The sequence below is a fragment of the Macaca thibetana genome, chromosome 14, assembly GCF_024542745.1.
Source record: "Macaca thibetana thibetana isolate TM-01 chromosome 14, ASM2454274v1, whole genome shotgun sequence".
Taxonomy (NCBI): Eukaryota; Metazoa; Chordata; class Mammalia; order Primates; family Cercopithecidae; genus Macaca; species Macaca thibetana.
Genome location: NC_065591.1, coordinates 37,359,610 through 37,379,972, shown reverse-complemented (window position 1 = coordinate 37,379,972; position 20,363 = coordinate 37,359,610). Strand labels below are relative to the sequence as shown.

At 43.4% G+C, this 20,363-nt stretch overlaps 1 protein-coding gene across 1 annotated transcript in view; it reads right to left on the bottom strand.

Annotated features, from left to right (window-relative positions):
* Nucleotides 1-19,659, bottom strand: part of LIN7C (lin-7 homolog C, crumbs cell polarity complex component) — a 385,573-nt gene extending 365,914 nt beyond the window's left edge. Inside the window, exon 1 of the mRNA XM_050755483.1 lies at nucleotides 19,656-19,659. The gene's annotated coding sequence lies outside the window, so the exon portion shown is untranslated. The remainder of the gene's footprint in view (nucleotides 1-19,655) is intronic.
* Between the last annotated feature and the right edge of the window lie 704 nt (nucleotides 19,660-20,363).

The window sequence follows — 20,363 nt, the reverse complement described above, 5'->3', positions numbered from 1 at the left end:
TTATTATGTGGCAGGCGTTATGGTAGGTGTTTTAAGCTAACACCCAGATGCAGCAAAGTACATATAGTGGTTTCCTGGATTCAAATCGTGTCTGGCATTTGCTAGGTGTTAAACTTGGACAAATTATTTAAACCATTGTTCTCCATTTAGGCTCAACTACAAAATAAGGATAACTATAGCACCCACTTCACAAGATTATTTTAAGGATTAAGCAAGTACAATACTCACTCGGGTTTTACCACTTGCCAGGCTCTGTTCTGAGCCCTCAGCAAGCATTAGCTCTCATTATCCCATTTAATTTTCACTGAAATCTATCGGGAGACAGCTCTATGAATCCAGAGATGCTTGTTTTGTTCACTGTAACAGGCACAATTATGCAAAAAGTTATAAGCAGCAGTGCCTGGCACATAGTAGAAACTTAATAAATATTTATTCAAAAAATTAATCTCATGGGTTGTGTACCCTTTTAATCTTCATTTGGCGAATGAGGAAACTGAGGCTTAGTCCTTTTCCTAGGATTGCATCGCTAGGACATGTGATATGATGCCATATTAAAATGTGTGATGGATATGTTTATGACCTTGATTGTAGCAATGGTATTACAGGTGTATCAGTATCTCCAGACTCACCAAATTGTATACAGTAAGCACACACAGATTTTTGGTTAAAAACAGTGTGATAAAGAGTGAAATCAAAATGCAATTCTGTAAGCATGAGGCAATAGGGATGACCCTAACTTTGTCCTAATTAATTTAAATAATTTAATTATTTCCAATGTGGCTACTCTTACTATTTTAAGCATAAATTACTAGAGACATATGTGATATGTGATTGGGATTGGAATACATCAGTGTACTGGGATAAATCTGGAGGCAATGCAGAGTTATCAAGGCATTAGGTGTGGGGTGATGCATGCAAAGGCATTCAAGGAGGATGAGTGTGGCATGAAAGATTGGAGGGACAGGGGTTGGGGTGCAGGGTGGGCTGTACAGCAATGGAATATGTTGGAAAAGCACAGAAGCTACCTTAGAGTTGCCCCAAACCATCAGGTAATTCTGTGAGCCCCACCTCCCACCACTGGATCTCACTCACCAGGACACAATGAGTAGGAGGTAACCTAATCAGGGCTGGTAAGTTCCAAGTGGCCTTCAAGTACCCCCCAGCCTAGGTAAGAAAGGCTAGATGGAGGATCTGCCTGACCCTGGGGATACTGATAAGGTCCTTTTCAGGGGAAGAGAAAAATTCGATCTGGGATTTACCTGTGACTGTCAGAAGGGATGGTATGCACTCATGAATAATCCAGAGGGAATTCAGAACCTAGAGTGTCTGCTGCCCTGCAGTAGGCTGGCTTAGCTGACAGTGGAGCCAGGCTGGTGGTATGACCTGTGGGGTCAATTCACCTCGAGGCACCTTTTCCTGCTTCTCTTCCTCTGTGATTCAGTCCCACCACAGCAAACACACTGGGAAAGACTGGAGTTGGGGTGCAGGGTGGGTAAGAGGGAGTAGTTTGGAGAGAGAGAAAGAAGAAGAGGAAACCCCCTGGACACAGGTATTGCTTGGCCTGAGGACAAGCTGCAGGCTGGTAAGCAAGTCAGGACCAATCACATATCAGCCTCAGTCTCCCACTGGGGACAGCAAAATCAGTGTGGTCTCAATGCACTCCTAGTGCTTCCACCAGTGGGAACCAAGTGCAAGTCTGTAAGAAAGGGTGTGAAGAAAGATACGCTGTGAGAGGATAAGGCTGCCACAGAGGGTAGACATCCTTGACTATTATTGGCCATAGTGTTTGCAATTGTACAAGAGGCTATGACTACATCTACAGATGTACCAAGGGAATAAATGAAAAAAGGAAAAGATTCCTGAATTGGTGGTGGTGTTGGGTGTGATCTACCCTAGAGAAGGCACTATAGTGTAACAAAAAGAGCTGACCCAGAGAGACCTGGGTTCAAATCCCATCTCAGCCAGTTTCCAGTTATGTCACCTATTTGGGCCTTATTTGCATCATCTGTCAAATAAGGATGCTAATAAAATAAGATAGCTGATGTTTTGGCACACTGACATATGCCAGAAACATAATATATTAGCTAGTATGATGGATAAAAGTTGTGTGCATAGATTGTCTATGTGGATTGAGTTCTAACTCTGTGACTAAATGGTTAAGCAAACCTGAAAAAACTGACTCTTCTGAGCTCTAGTTTTCTTGTTTGTCAAATGGAGATAGTAGCAGTATCTGACTTGGATAGTAAAGGCCCAATAAATATTTGTTGAATGAATGAGGGTGGTTGAAAGGATTCCAGATGATAATGTATATAAAAAGCTAAGCCTAATGCTTGGCACATAATAATCATTCAAAAAGATTAGCATTATTATCAGATAACAGGAGAGAGAGAATGGAATAACATGTAAATTAACAGTGCAATAGCTGTTGCTTACTCAGTGTTAGCTTTCCCCCACCTTCCTTCCTTTTCCAGCTCTGGAAATGACTCTTCAAAACTGTCTTACCTAGCCTTGACCTCCACCCAGAAATCTCCACAGGTTAAAATCAGTCAAAATTGTAAGTCAATGTAAAATCAATCTGTCCAATGAATATGAGACAAAGGGCACTGAGATTGGCACACTATCCTGGGTGGTAGTGGATTCTTTCCCGAATCTGCATGGCTTCCTTCCTGCAGTGACACACTGCTCATAGCTCCTGGCCATCTAATATACCAGTTATTATGGGAAATCCAGCCTCATGTCCAGGGATCTCAGCCTCCTATGAGAAGATTAAGAACAGGTACCTGGGTAAACTGCTGAACTGATTTTGTGAAGACATGGCTCACCCTATTCAAAGCCAGTGTTTTTTCTAGATTTTTTTTTTCTGTTGATTCCTATGGTTACATCCATTTGGCCAACTTATCAGAAATTCTCTCTCCTTTCTGTGTACTCAGCTCCTATCCACTCAAAGCCCCAATGAGATCATACATACCAATTTACTCACAGTTCAAGTGCAGCAAGTTACTCAGCAGCACACAGGAACCCTCTTAAGCCCGGGGCATAGCAGCTCAGGTTAAATCAGTAATTTGCAGTGCACACAACACTCTCACATACCTGGATCTCCACTCTCTATCTCTGGCTCCTGGAAGAGGGGCTGGCGTGTCATGGGCACTCCACACACACTTGCTGAGTGAATGACTGTGTCACGTGATTCCCACTGCTGCTCTGAGACTTTGGTGGGGCAGGTGTTATTCTGGTCATCCACATCTATAACAAGAAGTGAAAGAGGCTCAGAGGCATAAATATCTCGAGTCAGGGAGCTGAAAGGCAGCAAAGCTAAGAAGCAGACCTTAATCTTAGTCTCTAAATCTATCATCTTTCTAAAAACCCCTGCTTAACTCCATGTTTATTTTCCCAGCTATGTTTGAAGCCCCTCAGTGGCAGTCTGTCTGAGAAGCCCCCGATGTGAAGGCAGATGCTTTCTCCAAGTGGAGCTTACACTCTGATGTTCTTCATAGTGGCTTCTTGATTCAAGGTGTGGGTTTTGCTTATTTCAGGTTCCATCCCTGCCTCAGCTTCAGATACCAACCTGGTCTTTAATTTGCCAATACGGAAGCCTGCCAAGCTCTACTCCTGGCTTCCAGTTCCAGCACATTCTCTTACCCATGCCTGACTGTGCTAGCACTACTAATCCCTCGGTCAACCCCAGACCTAGTGCTATAGTATCATTTCTTCATAAAGTCTTCTATAGTCAACCCTTTGGACTATGTGTATATATATAGCGTATGATTTGACAGTGGTTGTCTAAAGTTGTGGGAAACACATTCTACTTGATGTGTTTGTGAAATGAAAAATTTTTTTGACAAAGTCAGTTATTACTTTTATAATTAGCAAAAATGAAGATAATTTCATACAGATTTTTACAAAAAGATTTTTGTCATCAGCTCAGTGAGACATACTGAAAATGCCTCAGCAGACAACCAGAATTCACAAATTGTCTTGAATTGTTTCACCCTATTCACTTGTCCACTTCTTGCTTTGCTCACTGAGTGGTTCCTTCAAGTTACCAAGCCCTAGTTTTGATCTCTCCCCTTGTTTATTTTCATTCTTCTCCCTTTGCTCATACCTCCTTGAGGCCCTAGAACCCCCTTTCTGGTCAATGGGCCAATGATCTTTGAAGGTGAACTTCATCAAGTGGGAAGATCCAGGCATTTAGGCCCCAAAGGAAAGACGGTTGGTATATAAAGCTCCCTGCTCTGACTCCATAGGAATTCATATTCTTGCCACACCCTTAGGCATTAGGTTAAATACCCAATAGTTCTCTCATGGGTTCTTGGTATTTGCCTTATTTTTCCAACTGTATTTTAAATTCCTCAAAGGCAGATATCTTAAGTAATAGTTTTCTTTATCTTACCTAGAAGGAGCTAAATATGTTTCCTATGCCCTGGACCCAGATTCTCTCCCTGTTAAAGGGCGTTTCCCAACATTATTTTGCAAAAGACATTTCCCAGAACTCTCACTTGCTGAGAATCTGTATCACAGGTTTATATGATAAGTGATTAGGCTCAAACTATTTATTATGGTTTACGAAGTCCTTCATAATTGAGTACCAAACTATGTCACCAGGTTCATCTTGCATCCTGTTTGCTTCTCCCACACACGCAGCCCAGTTTCCATCATAATTAATTTTTTCACCATTCCACAAATACAGCATCACCATCATTATTAATCATCATTATTCATTACACTTTTATATGTTGATGACTTTGCCTGTTGTGTATAGAATGTCTTTCCTTCCCCTACCCAATCTGATAAGCTCTTCTGCTGCTTCTAAGACCCATTTCAGATGACTTCTATTCCGGAAAAACCTTCCCTAGTTCCTGAGACCGAGCTAGTCTGTCCCTCCTATGTGCTCCCACAAAGCTCTGTTTAACACCAGTCACCTCAACTATATGATACCCTCTCTCTGACTACTTCAAGGTAAGACTTGGGTCTTATTCCTTTTGGGGCATCCCTAGCAGCACCTTTTATAATATCTGACAGAGTTGGCATTCAATAAATATGTGTTGAATGAATGCATGGGAGAAAGAACTGTTCTCCAGGTAGTTACTATGATGGATTTGAATGCAGAGTGATGGTGAACAATGAAAGAAAGGAGGGGGGGTCATTTTACTGGAAGTCAAAGGGATTAGCTCTTGCATCATGCAGTGCAGCTGACCGCTCCCAGAAGGGAGACATCCAAATGTAAGATGCAGTGCAGAACATTAAATATTGAAAGCAAAAGTTAAATATTAAATTTTAATATGAAACATTAATGCCAATAAACAAAACCAGCCAGAGAGGGACAAAATTAGGACCAGGCCATGGCCAAAAAGGAAAGAGTCATGGTTCAGGCTGAAAGCTGACCATGGCCTGGACTTTCCCAGCAGGGCTCATTGGTAACGGTCACACCCATCAAATTTCCCGGGAGAAGCAGTCGAAGTGGGGGAAGAAAAAAACCTTTTATAACCCGCAGCCATAAAACTCAAGTCTTTCCTACAAAACAAAACACAGTAAAGTGTTTTAGGACCGCCAAGGCTTCAGAACTCATGGTACAGTGGAACAAAAATAGAGGCAGCAGAGAGGAAAATATGAGGTTGCTGAACCCTTGGGGCAGGAATCCTATCTTTGCTTGCACTGTGTGGGACTGGGCTTGTGTGCAGCCAAGTTGGGCAGAAAGAAACAACAACAAGAGTCGTAAAAGGAACAAAAATAATGGGCTGCTCCTGTTGATGCCAATGGGTGTTTTGCCTGAATGGAAAACAACCCTGGGAACAGAAAATTGAAACTAGTGCTCAATATCTACACTCATTAGGGCCCAAAGCTTACTCCACCTGGGGGTTCAGCATCTCTGTGTCTCCTGTGACTGTTCAGGGTCAAGGGCCTTGTAGGACTCAAGCTAAACCTGAAAACTCATAAATTGTGTGCTTTCCATCAAAAAGCTAGTCACTTTGGTTGGTAAAACTGTTGATATGGTTTGGCTGTGTTCCCACCCAAATCTCATCTTATCATGGGAGGGACCCTGGAGGAGGTAATGGAATCATGGGGGTCGGTGTTTCCTGTGCTGTTCTCATGATAGTGAATAAGTCACGAGATCTGATAGTTTTATAAAGGGGAGTTTCCCTTGCACAAGTTCTGTCTTGTCTGTTGCCATGTAAGACATGCCTTTCACCTTCCACCATGATTATGAGGCCTCCCCAGCTGTGTGGAACTGTGAGTACATTAAACCTCTTTTTCTTTATAAATTACTCAATCTCAGGTATGTCTTTATCGGCAATGTGTAAACCGACTAATAGAACTGTCATTTGGCAAGGTGTTGGGTTACACATCAGAAAGGTTTGGGTAACTTATTCCTTCACCTATATTCAAATCTTGCTTGATAATCTTAGATTATGACAAGCTCTTATTCTAAAAATGAAAGCTAGACCACAGAACCAGATCAGATTCTTTCAGTGAGGTATTAGGAATCAAAATCCATGACCATGGAAAGGAAATAATTTCAGGGCATTGGCCTTCAGGGTCAGGATGACACAGAAGATTATTTGTGTTGCTTTAAGCTTCAGAGATGAGGGGAAAAGTGAAGAATTCTGAGAGTAAGACCCCCATCATAGCAAAGGTCTCACATAACAAGTCCCTAGGTTACAGGAAATTTAAGAGGTCACTGGATGCAAAGCCCCTACCCCAGGCCATGCTGTCACCTAATCTGGGAAAGACACAAAAGTGTGCAGGACATCAAGAAAGAGGAAGTGCTCCAACAAACAAGCCTCCCATTCCCTGAGAACGGTTACAATTTCCAGGGGAAATATGGATGTGATGATAAAGGAATGAGGGTAATTTAGCTGGAAGGATAATCTTCACAAGAAATTAGCAACCATAAGGGGGAAAATGAGCATGGATTGGTGGTTTAATTTTACCCATATGGAAGGATTAACTGATTGGTGCTATCAAGTAACCATATCAAGTGAAAGTCATTCAGGAGACAGCTTGGGGGAAAATTAGGTTTTCTTGAAGGAAACAAGGTATGAAAGTGGATGCTGGAGCCAAGAATCACAGAGTCCATATTATGTGATGTTTTCTTTCTTCAAGGTCTCTTTGTTTTTTATGATATATTTTGTTTTTTTTTTCCTTCTTTCAAATCTATTTGAGCATTTTTATCTGGCCTGTTGCCTCTTTCTCCCCACTTTTGTCTAGCTCAACATAGTCACATGATGCTGACGAAGGTTAGCCTTAGAAGTTAGGGTAGCCTGCTGAGTTTCAGAAGAGAAAGAGGAATTTTAATATGGGTAAACTTTGCTATTCTTGGTGTATACAACCTCACCTGTGTCTACACCTGGGGTGAATATAATGGGCTCCTCTGGTAGAATATTACCTCTCACACGAATAATATTGAGTGCATTTTACAGGAAAAAAATAGAAGTTATAGTTTGCTATTAGCAATACCAAATTATTCTTAATGCCTCACAAAATACAGAGAAAAGATTAATGAGCCAGACAGTCAGGAATAGAGCCCAGCTTTCGCACTGACTCACTGGATGACTCTGAGCTGAGTTACTCAACATTACTGAGCTTCAGTTTCCATGCCTGGAATATTACAGGATGAGACCAGATAAGTTGTTTTCAGACTATAACCCAAGGTTCCCTGATGGTTCAGGGAGAGGTGAGGCAGAGTCCACTGCAAAAGCAAAGGCAAATTTGAACATTAGCTGCTTCAGCCAGAGTAGCTTCATTTCAATAACATTATTTATGTATTGGACTTTTGCATATTGGTTTATGTTTAAAAATGGATTCATGCTTTAAAAAACTGGAAGCTCATTGGACTATAACAGATAGTCACTGATACTTAACAATGCTGCCCCTTTCTGCCTCCTTTTACGTAATTAGAGAATCTGCCTTTCTGAATGAAGGAATCCTAGGGATCACTTAGGTAACTTCCTTTCCTTGACATGTGAGGTAACTGAGGACCAGAAGCAGAAGAGACCTGTTCAGGACCTTATGCTAAGTTAGTGACTGAGCAAATTTAGTCTTTTGACTATTACAGGTCAATTGCTTCCTCTACCAAATCAGTGATGGTGAAACAGTATATTAGTTTGTTCAGGCTGCCATAACTGATACCAGAGACTGGGTGGCTTAAACAATGAAAGTTTGTGTCCTTACAGTTTTGGAGGCTAGAAATACAAGATCAAGGTGTTGGCAGGGTTGGTTTCATTCTGAGATTTCTCTCTTTGGCTTGTCATCTCTTTCTCCCCACCACTTTTTATCCTCTCATGGTCTTTCCTCTGTGAGTGTCTATACCCTAATTGCCTCTTCTTCTAAGGACACCAGTTATATTAGATTAGGGCCCATCCATAAAAGCCCATTTAACCTTAATTACCTCTTTAGAGGCCCTATCTCCAAATACAGCCTCATTCTGAAGTAACTATGGGTTAGGACTTTAACACACAAATTTTGGGGAGTGACGGGAACACGCAATCACAATTCAGTCCTTAATACCTGGTGATTGTAGAGACCACCTAGAGAGTTCTTTTTTTTCTGTTTTAATACGTTTAAAATAGTAACATATGTACTTGTTCAAAAAAAAATTGCGAGCAGTTCAGAATGGTATACAGTGAATAATCACACTAGCCTTCCAGTTTCTTTTACCTGGAACAACTAGTTACTATTTCTTGTGCATCTTTCCAGAAATAGTTTAAATATATTTAAACCCATAGTATATGAGTGTCTCCCAAGAAATACTGAAGAGATTTAAAACAAAAACTTTCCTCTGGCTTAATTCCAGATTAATTAAATTAGAATCTTGGAGGTTGGGGGGGCCCAAGTGTCTGCAATGATAGGGTAGATTTGGAAAACGGCTCTAGACCCTGGCTACTCAGAGACTGGGGCCTGAGACCCAGCAGCCTCTGCAGCACTTAAGGAGGTTGTTAGAAATGCAGAATCTCATTCCCCATTCCAGAACTACTGATTGGAATCTGCACTTTAATAAGATCTTCTCTTAGGTAATTTGAACATAGGCAAAGTTTGAGAAGCTAGGGAACTTACGTTTTTGCTGGAATTTCCGTTGGGCCTTCTAATCAGTGGGGGATTATATTGAGCAGTCCCAGTCAGAGGAGAGGAGAATGGGCTGATGCCTCTATGGGCAGAAGACAGGCTTGCATAGTAGCCTGTCTCTTGGGCCAACAAATCCTCTGATTTCATGTCCCCCACGAAGAAGGGGAAGGGACAGCCTCAAGAACTGCCTTGCCATACCTTTCTTTTGCAACTTCTCAAGCCCCAGTTTGGGAGGGTAGTTCCCGAAAAGGCTCCTTCAGGTGATCCCAGTTCTGCAATTAGACAGTCTTTTGATGGGGAACAAATGTGTCCACCGTGAGCTGGAGAATGGCTCCGGTAAACCAAAGCAAACGCACTGCAGAATTGGCAGCCCGGCATTCCTCTGGCCTGGTGCGATAAATTGCTGAGGCCATCATCTGTGGCAAATCACCCAGCTAGGCTGCCTGGCGGGCCTGGGAGGGAGGGAACAAGGGAGGGAGGTGTCATCCAGTCAATTAGCCACAGAAACGGCATTCCTTCCTGGAGGGTGGATTTTCCTCTTTTCAGCACCACTAACTCAAATGTCAAACAAGTTGTAACTGCCATGGAGAATAGGCCCTAGCTACAGTATTTGCTTTCTGTAAGAGAGAAAACAACCTGCCGCTTTCAGCTTTACCTTTTGGAGTTCCAGGATTTGGAATGGGGCCAGGTGGACTGCTTGTTAGCAACTTTTCTACTCCCTCCCAGCTCCTACAACCAGTACTGCTAAAGGAAACCACTCCTGAGTCCCCTAGAGCTGGTTGCAAAGCCAAAGCAAGAGGAGGGGGAGGAAACAACTGTCTGGGGTGGCTGTGGCTAGATGTCAGCCTCGGTTAAATTAGAGGATGTTTCCAGCATCTGCAAATTCACCTAAAACAGAGTTAATGAGGCCTTGGATTCCACCCAACCCTGGAATGAACGAAGATGCCCTTCACAATCCTGTTATGCCAGGTGTTTGCCTCAAAGAGGCATTTATGGGAGACACCAGTTTTGGCAATTCCCTTTGGCAACAGCAGCCAAGCTATGAGAACTGACCACCTGGGGGAATGTTAGATGCCAAGAGCTTCTGTGGCTTGTCCAAGACCACTTGGCATGAAGACTGCTAGAATCACAATTCCCCGAACCTGAGCCCCAGAAGGCAGGCACTGCAGTTTGTGGACTGTCTTCATGGGGTGTCTGGCCGGCTCTTTGGAGTGGAAGGCATGTAGGAAAGTCTTAATACTAGGCAATGGGGATGATGTCTGGGAGTGGATTCCACCAAACCTTGGAGCTGCTAGGGCACATCTGGCCCAACCTTGAACTTTAAGGCAGGTGGACATCTCCATCAGGGAGCAGGCAGCTTTCCAAAGTGGTTCTCATTTTTCTTCATTACTTGGTATGTGGGTGAGGGAGGTGGTAGTGAACATTTGATCTCCACGTGGGGGACTGTGTAGACACAGACAAACTTTGATGCTCAGGGACTAAGGGGGCATGTTAATCAAGGCAGCAAGGGGTAGGAGGAAATGTTGAGTGAGCAAAAGCTGATTCCTTTGGGTGGCTCTGAATGGTAGAGGCTGAATTCTAAGAGGAGAGAGCAGGGCTGGAAACAAGAGAAAGCAAACAATAAAAAATCAGGTGGAAGATGGGCACAGTGGCTCATGCCTGTAATTCCAGCACTTTGGGAGGCCAAGGCGGGCGAATCACTTGAGGTCAGGAGTTTGAGACCATGCTGGCCAACATGACAAAACCCCGTCTCTACTAAAAATATAAAAATTAGCCTGGCGTGGTGGCATGTGCCTGTAATCCCAGCTACTTGGGAGGCTGAGGCAGGAGAATCGCTGGAGCCCAGGAGGTGGAAGTTGTAGTGATCATGCCTCTGCACTCCAGCGTGGGTGACAGAGTGAGACTCTGTCTCCAAACAAACAGACAAACAAACAAAAATCAGGTAGAATAGGAACAGAATGTGGGTGAGACCAAGACCAAAAACTGAGCCTGGGGGCTCCTAACTGGCTTTTCCTGGCTTCCTGATAAGAGCATGACACCGTTAACACATCATTAGCTTAATTTAAGGAAATGAAATAGGGGGTAAACTAGGCACAATATGCACAAAATGCAAATACCTCATTCTCTAAACTGTGCACATAAAGTGGTAGTTATGCAGGTCCCTCTCTGGTCATGATGCACCAATAATAGTTTCATGCTCAGGCATGTGGACGACAGCTTGTCAAACCCTAGTCTAAAACACACTCTTGATTTCTTGGAGAGCAGCAGGGCGTTCATCAACTGTGGCATCCACTGATGGTTTGTCTCTTGTTTTTCTCACCTGGGCAATCAATTAAATTAATAGCTAACACTAATAGAATGCTTACTGTGTTATGGGTGCTGTTCAAAATGCCATAGAGACATTTACTCATTACAGCAATACTATGAGGTAAGTGCAAATATTATGCTGTCTTACAGATAACTCAGGTACAGACAGGTTAAGGAATTTTCTCAAGGTCATATGATAAGTGAGTGGCAGAGAATAGATAGAAATCCCAATGATCTGTCTCCAGAAGAGTGTGTTTAACCTCTACACCGAATTGTGTCTTGAGCTCATCGTTCTACTGTTACAGCTTAATCCATGTTATTTTCCCCTAGATTGGCCTGAAGGATTGGCAAAAACACCTACACAGTAGATTCTTTATAAAAACCCTTCATGTGTTTGGAGGAAGTATTTGAGCTAAGCCTAGGCCATCTCTGCCAGGGTTTCTGTGGAGCTCATGGACAAGCTTTCAGAAGTCCTTTGTCCAAGAAGCTTCAAAACAGCTCTCCAGTAGATCCACAAAAAAATGAGGGAGACAAGGAAAATGCTTCAAGACATTTTTGCTGCTTTCAAAAAACATTAAATGGGATGCATTTCATAAATCACACAGACTTTTAAAAATCCTTTTGTCTCTCCTCCTTAATTTATTCATACCCCCAAACCGTTGCAGTGCTTCTCTCTTGCCCTGTTCCTACTCTCCTCAACACCCATGCCATCCTCCTCCCAGAAGTGGCATCTGGAGATAAACCTCCTATGGCTATTAAATGATTAGGCAGCTTTCGGTCCTCTGTTCCTTGCACAAACCCTGCAGAAGACACAGAACCTTCCAGGAAGTTTAGTTCTTTTCTTGCTTGGACTATTTCTTTATGAGGAATTTTCCTGGAAAATTTCTAGAAAACAAAATTCTTCCTTGTTACATTAATAAATATCATATGTCAGGATCTCCAACATGGCAGTCCCAGTGCTAAGTCCTTCAAGTTTGCTATAGTCATGTGCCATATAATAAAGTTTCAGTCAACAATGGGCTGCACACAAGGCAGTGGTTCCATAAATTTACAATACTGTATTGTTTTCTATGCTTAGACATGTTTAGATGCACAGATACCATTGTGTTATGGTTGCCTATAGGATTCAGTACAGGAAAAGCTGTACAGGTTTGTAGTCTATGAACAATAGGTAATACCATATAACCTGGGTACCTAGTAGGCTATACCATCAGGATTGTGTGAGTACACTCTATGATGTTCACACGGCAACAAAATTACCTAACGATAAATGTCTCAGAACATATCCCCTTTGTTAAGTGATGCATGACAGTATTTAATTGTATCTTTACAATAGCCCTGCTAGAAATGTATTACTGATATACTAATTTAACAGATGAGAAATTTTAGGCTCAGAGAGATTAAATCTCAGAAAGATTATGCCTAAGATCATATGGCCAATAAGTATGAAAGTCAGACCCAGGTTTCAAATGCTCGGGTTTCTTCAGGAGTGATCTGCAGAGTTCAATGATCAGAACTAATCGGGGGTGCTTGATACAATGCAAATTCATGGTCCACCCTAGACTAAGTTATTACAAGGAATGGTGCTGAGGAAGCTTAGTAAACATTAAAATGCAGAAACCTCTGTTTGTTTGTACAAACTTTTTTCCTCTGTACTTAGACTCAACACAGCACAATTATGTGACCAAATGTGTGGTTTTTTTTTTTACCCACATCAGCAATTCTCCAATTTCTGTGGACACCAACAGAGTGTCCTGCAACTGAGTTCTGACACTATGTACCTGAAGATACCATCAGATTCCATAAGTTAAGAGGTCAGTCCCACAAAATTGCCCCTGCTTCAGATGCCAGTTGTAAGTCCATATTGTCACCTGTACTTCTGACTGATGGACTATAAATTAGAGGTTCCCATGACCTCCTTCTCAGGTTTGATCATTTGCTAGAATTGTTCTCAGAACTCAGAGAAACACTCTTCTTACGTTACTTATTTATTGTAAAAGAGCATAACTCAGGAACAACCAGATGGGAGAGAGGCACAGGGAAAGATATGGGAGAAGAGACATGTAGCTTCCATGTGCCACTTCCCAGAACCTCCACCTTCTAGTAGCTCAGAAGCTCTCTGAAACCTGTCCTTTGGGTTTTAATGAAAGTTTTATTATGTAGGCAAGATTGGTTAAATCATTGGCCTGTGGTGATTAACTCAACTCCTCTCTTCTCCCTGGAGGATGAGAGGTGGAGCTGAGTTCCAAGCTTCTAACCATGGTTTGGCCTTTCTGGTGATCAGCCCTTATCCAGGAGTCCTCCTAGTGTGGTCTCATTAGAGCAAAAGCTGTTCCTACCACTCAGGAAATTCCAAGGGATTTAGGAGCTGTGGGTCAGAAGCTCCTATCACTCAGGAAATTCCAAGGGATTTAGGAGCTTTGGGTCAAGAACCAAGGTCTAAGACCAAACATTAGAATAAAAGACACTCCTAGCACCCCTATTTACAAGGGTTTTAGGAGCTTTGTGTCAGGATCTGTGGAAGAAGATATATATTTCTTATTACATCAAATATCACAACCTCTTGTCATACTTTCTTACCTTATTGCTACAGCTTTTCCCTCCCCAACACCTGCCCTCCCCAGTCAGGTTTCTCTAGCCACAGGACCTGCTAAGCTTCAAACTAGCCTCTTTCCTGCAGGTGCAGTCCCAGGACTTTTACTCCCTTCTCCTTCCCCACAGAATAAGGACTAGCAGCAAGCACTTGCTTCCTGCTGCGCCTGGATTGGTATTTTCCATTTGCAAAACATTTTCTCTCCTCCCTAAACCCTCTGAGGTCTCTGAATAGGGTGTCTATTCTATTCAAAATCAAAAAACAAACAAGGCTCCCAACTAGAAGGATCCAGGGAGGGAGGGACTCCAGCTGTCTGTGGCTGCTAGACAGAGGGATTCAGGCCTTGACCCAGGTCTCTGGAGCAAATGACACCTGGAAAGAAGACTATTTGGCATTGGAGAAAGAGTTCTGGCTTGGAATGAGTGATCCAGGTTCTATTCCTTGCTCTGCTGCTGACTTCCAGCAAGTCCCTGGCCTCTATGTGGTCCATCTGCACCATAAGTGGTTCACCAACAACAGTATGAAGCCTCCTGCCCCTCTTCAAGAGCCTGTGATCCTAGAAATGTTGGATGTCAGACCATCTGGGTGGCATCCCAGATAAGCTATGGTTGGGGCAGGAGGGTACATTTTTGTCTCACACTCTAGGTCAGCCTGGACAGTTTTGCTCTCTTCTCTGACATTAAACTGCAGCACAATGAGCACTTCTACTTAAACAAGGTTGTGGCTGGATGTGGTCAATGGTAAAAAGGTCACTTAGACATTTGTTAAATGAAATTTCCTAAATGTCTCCTATTTTCCAGGTACTATGCTAGGTACCTAGCAAAGATGACACTTGTGAAATATTTATCATATGCCTAGTGAGCGTTTCACATGCATCACCTCATTTAATCCTTAAAGCAATCTTGCAAAGTAGATATAATTATTACCCCCATATTATAGGTAAAGAAATGAATGCTCAGAAAAGGTGGACTAGGGTTGCATCCAGACTGCAGAGCTCCTGCTCTTCAGCAGTACACTGCATCATCTGCTCTTGTCCCAGGCATGGGCTGCCAGCAGGGCCTTCTTTTCCAAGGTCTGGCTGGGCTCCTGGTATCCCTGCCTCACTTGCCCATATAGATTTCTACATCCACCTGCTGCCCCATTGTTGCCTTCTCCACCCTACCCCTTGGCTGAATCCTTTCCCTAGCCTCCAGACCACAGTCCAGACCCTGGCCTTCTCTCTCTGGATGAAGGTCACAGTCTACTTGCTGGGACCCACCAGCCAGGGCCACCTCTTTGGCTTCCACAGCTCATGTTACTCCAAGTGCAAGCTTGGCCTTCCGGACCCACCACAGCCTGGACCTTGAGTGCCCACCTCAGCTTGGCCCTCACTTCTTAGAACACTCCTGAAGGGAGAGTAAGTCTGTGGGACCTGACATGCCTTACACAATCTGTGTCTCACAATAATCTTGCTTTTGTCCTCATTTTATAGACTTGGAAGTAGAGGTTAGACTTTCCCCAAATCAGGCAGCTGGTAAACAGTTGGAATTTGAACAAAAATGATATGGCTTCCATCCCATGCCCTGCACAGGCATTCTCCTAACTCTGGTTATCTCTTTGCTATTTTCATGATTTTTTTTTTTTCTGTAGTCTCATTATGTTAGCCTTATAATTTAATATTTTTCTTTCAAACAACCCACTTTTAATATTTTTTACTTTACTACATCTTGCCTCATCCTGAATTATAAAATATAAGATAATCACAGGTTTGATATACCAGTTGATTTTTCTAATATATGTTAAAATCAATTTTTCATACATTTATCCAGGTGCTAGTGTTGTCCTCAGCTTTTCTCATCGTTCTTCACAGATGTGATTCTAATGACAGGGATGATGACAGACAGCCTGGGGTATTGGAAAGACCTGAAAACAGAGGAAGGAAAAGCTGTCTTCTTAGCCTGACTGTGTAGATACAAAACCATCCGACTTTGGGAGAGGAGGCTCCCAGCTGCCGCTGAAAAATGAGATCCCTGGACAAGAATGGTCTCCTGGAGGCTCTTTCAAGTCTGCCACCCTGGGTCGTCCTTCTCTCCAGAGCATGTGGTCAGCAACCAGCAGCAGGAAACTTTCCCAATTTTCCGGGGCTACTGTTGGGATTTGCCATATCATATAAATAAAGTACACAGCACAATGCCTGGCACAGCATAGGTGCTGGGGAGATACCAGCCATCTTTTCCCACCAGAGCTGCTGCAGCTCAGACGTCCCTCCCTGAAGGAGCCCAGGCTGGAGTGGTTAGGGGGTAGTAGGAAAAAGATAGTAATTTCTTTCCCCTTTCCTACCCCTCTGTGCTAAACCCCCTCCCCACATGCCAGGAACAGGGAGGGAAAAGAAACCAGAGAGGAGAGGCTGGTGCAGCTGGAGCCGGGGAGGGCTGTAAAATAATCAGAGGGCAGCCGGCAGGTATCGCTTTGCAATGATTGCTCTGGGAGGTTGTGTGGAAGTGGGGGACTGAGTTGCAATCATGAAACATTAGCACGTTGACACGCGTGGCCCCAGCAGAGTAGGGCTCTCTGGTTACAAGAGAGCTTGACCTCTGCCCTGGCCCCTCAAAGCTGGGCAACTGAGGACCTTCCAGCCACCAGGTCTGAGGCCAGGCTACGTGGGGAGGTCCCGTTGCCTTAGAGGAACTCTAAACCCCTTGCTCACCTATGACCCGTTATGCTGGAGAGACTTCTGGGTGGACCTCCCTGCTGGGTAGACATCAGTACTCCTGTCAGATGCTGGGTAGGTGGTCTGCTGATGTTGAGCCAGCTGAAAGCCTGTTTCAGACACAGTCTCCTTTGCCTGTGGCTTGCAGCCAAGCTGCCTGGAGTTCTACCTCTGAAAGGCTGTGTGACTTTGTAAAGCCACTTACTCTCTCCGAGTCTCAGTTTCTTTGTTCATAAATGGGGATACAGATATCAAGCTGTCAAGGTTAATATAAGGGTGAAATCAAATATTGTGCATAATGGATCAAGGGCAAAATCTGTAGATAAGATCAGGGGTGAGCAAAAGACTACCAAAATAATAGGAGAAATAGAGGTTGAATTTGGTTTCTCCCTCTGCTAAGGAGAGCTGGGGCAGTATCTCAAATTCAGTGTTGATGCCTATGAGAGGGTATGGAATGAACTTCTCACTCACCCCAGCAATGTCTGTGTTTGCAGATGAAACACCCTGCCCTCTTGGATGTGTATGTAAATCAGACAGCTGATAAACACAGTATAGGAGCTTATCTGTGATCTCTTAAGCAGACCAGTGAAAGATGGGGATTTTCAGAGCTCAGAAAACAGCATGGGTAGCTTGCCCCAGTCTCATCTTGTTGGTGCCATTAGTGCACTGATATCTGCATGTCTTCTCTGCATGTCTGCAAGGCTTGGCCTTCACAAAACTTCCCACAATGGCCCCCAGTGATCCTCACTTCCTGGTATTCACACTTTTGTGTAGTCTTTTCCCACACTGAATCAGGGATGATATGTGTGAGCAATAGATTATTACAAGGGAAGAGGGTCTGACTTTTAAGGCTAGGCTATAAAAGTCATCATCACTTCCATCTTCATCTCTTGGATAGTTTGTTGTGGGGGAAGTCACTAGCCATATTGTAAGAATACTCAAGCTCACTGTTGAGAGGCCTTTGTGGAGAGAAGCTAAGAATTTCTGCCAAGAGCCAGCACTAACTTGCCAGCTATGTGAGTGAGCCATATTGAAAGTAAATTCTCTAGCCCCAGTCAAGCCTTCAGATGACTGCATCCCACATCTTGACTGCAACTTCATAACAGTCCTTGAGCCAGAATTACTCACCCAAGCCTCTCTCAAAATTCCTAACCCATAGAAACTATGAGAGATAATAAATATTTATTGTAGTTTTAAACCACTAAGCCTTTGGATCATTTGTTACACAGCAATAGATAACTAATATAGAGTATCTCTAGAAAACTCCACATATATATTCCTATGTTAGTGGAAAGCACTTGGTATTGAAGGGGCTACATTTAGAGAATCAGAAAGGCTGCCAAAAAGCAGCTTTAGAAACATTTTATACTGTGTTCCCAACCCCGGCTCACAAATATCTATTGGAATCTCTTTGGGAACTTGTGAAATACATATTCCTGGGTCCTACCCAGGGAAATTTGGATTCATGAGGTCTGGAACCCAATAATCTACATGTTTTAAGTTCTCTAGTAGTTATTGATGAACAGACAGTTTTGAATCTAGATAAACATTTTCATTTTACAGATCAAACAATGTTAAATGGGAAGTGGCCCTTTAAGGCACAAAGCAAGGTGGGGACAAAAGAAAGACGCACTCAAGACTTCTGGCACTGAGTTTTTAAGGCTCTTGTCCCGAGGTCCCAGATTTATTAGTGGAGTTCAGATGTGAAAACAGGAGGGCAGCTGGGGACTGATTTATCTCAGGTGTGGAGACACGGTGCTGCCCATTTCCTCTAAGGATATATTGGGTGGGCCGCAGCAGGCAGGCAGACAGGCTCCACTGCCTCTATGGATGGGCTAATCACACCATCTCTGTACAAATGCAGGTAATAGCATCATAATGAGCCCGCTGTGCTTTTAAGGTTGCACTGAACACGGTATTTAAGTGAAGATGGCTGTTGGGTTTAGGATGGACTTCCATCTGCCATACCAGCCAAATGCCTCAACAGCAACTGGGATTGCTGTGACTGTGTTTACTGATGTGTGTGCATGTGAGGGTGTGCATCTGAAATAATGAATACATGAGTGCAAGTGTCTACCTGTGGCCCCAAATGCATGGTTGTGTGCCTATGAAATACGTGAACACACACATCTGTTTCTGTATGTGTTCATTGCTACCATTACATCCTATACTACAGAAAACACGCAGATTTGCAGAGGCAGGAAGCATCTTTGATGTTGTGCAAGCTTCTTGTCCATTCTTGGTGCTACGCTTGGTGATTTACAAAGCCAACATCTCATATTTGATCTAGCAAGACTTGACATGGAGCCATCAACCTGGCGACTTGGTAAATATTTTGTGTTCCAGTCACAATGGGCATTGAGATCTCTGTGAAGATCAAAGGCTTCCTGTCTGCCATAGTATTTGTAAGAGGAAAGGATGCAGCCAAGTAGGTGTGAGGGTATTTGTAGAAACAATATCAAAGAAGGGTGTGGGGGACAGAGAATCACCTGCCAAGGGGAGCTGCCTTCCCATCGCTCTCATCCCTCCAGCTTTGGGCTTTGAGTCTCTCTCTGTGGGACTATTTCCAGCTGAAGTAGGGAGAGGTGATTTTAAAAAGCTCTACGCAGTAGAGTTTGGCAACTTGGCTACTCATCAGTCTGACTTTAATGTCCTAGTCTAACAACTAATTGCTGGTGATTCCAGCAACTTCTCATCTCTCTCATTCTTCCCGAGGCTTTTGATATATATATATATGTTTCGATGAGAGTTGTTTGTCTTGTTCTCTCACAGAAATTTGTTATTGTGCCTGACTCTCCTGCCTCTTAGTCCTGGAGCTGTCTGAGGGCAGTAACTCTTTCTTGTTTACTGCTGCATTCTCAGTCCCTAGCCCCGTATCTGGAATACAAGTGATGGCCAGTCAGCAGGCCAGATAGATTTTGAATTAGGGCCTTGCTCCTATAACCAAACCTTTCCTGGAAGCCTAGAGCTTTAATACCCAGTTTCCTGCCTTCTGGCATCACCCTGCCCCCTTTGCTGGTGTCCCTGCTTAGTGACCTATCTGGGACCCCAGGTTTTTCTGCTGAATGCCAGTCAGTGCCCTTCCTGACTCCTACCAGTTTCAGCAGAGGGTGAGGTCCTGCCTTTGCTTCCCAGCCTATGTCATAAAGCAAACACAGAGAGCACACTTTGAGTACCACCTAGGGTCTGCACAGTGTGAGGGGCAAGGACACTGAACCTGCTGCCTGGTCTGAGGCCCCAGCCCTGTAGATGCCTACACTAAGTCTCAATTGTCATGTCATATTGTTACTCACTAATATTTCAGGTGTCTATGGAGCTGCAAGCTCCTGTTCTGATAAAGGATAATAATAGCAGTTATTTGAATTGTAAAGCTATTGTGTATTTAGTGCCAAGAATTTTGCATATTTTGTTTCACTCTCACAGAGAAGGTTCCTCCATCCTCCATTTTGCAGATGAAGAAACTGAGGTTCAGAGGGGTTAAATAAAAACTTGTTCAAGGTCACATAGTTTCTGAAGTCAAGATCAATGGAGGTAGCACAGTGGGGTGAAAAGGACATAGACTACGGGCTCAGGAGCACCTAGATTACAGCCTGGTCACTAATTTGCTGATGATTTAAACTGGACAATGAATGTTCTCTTGGAGCCTTGTCTGTAGAATAAGGAAAACAATAGCTACCTCTCTTATTGTGATCACAACCCAATGAGCTGTGTCTG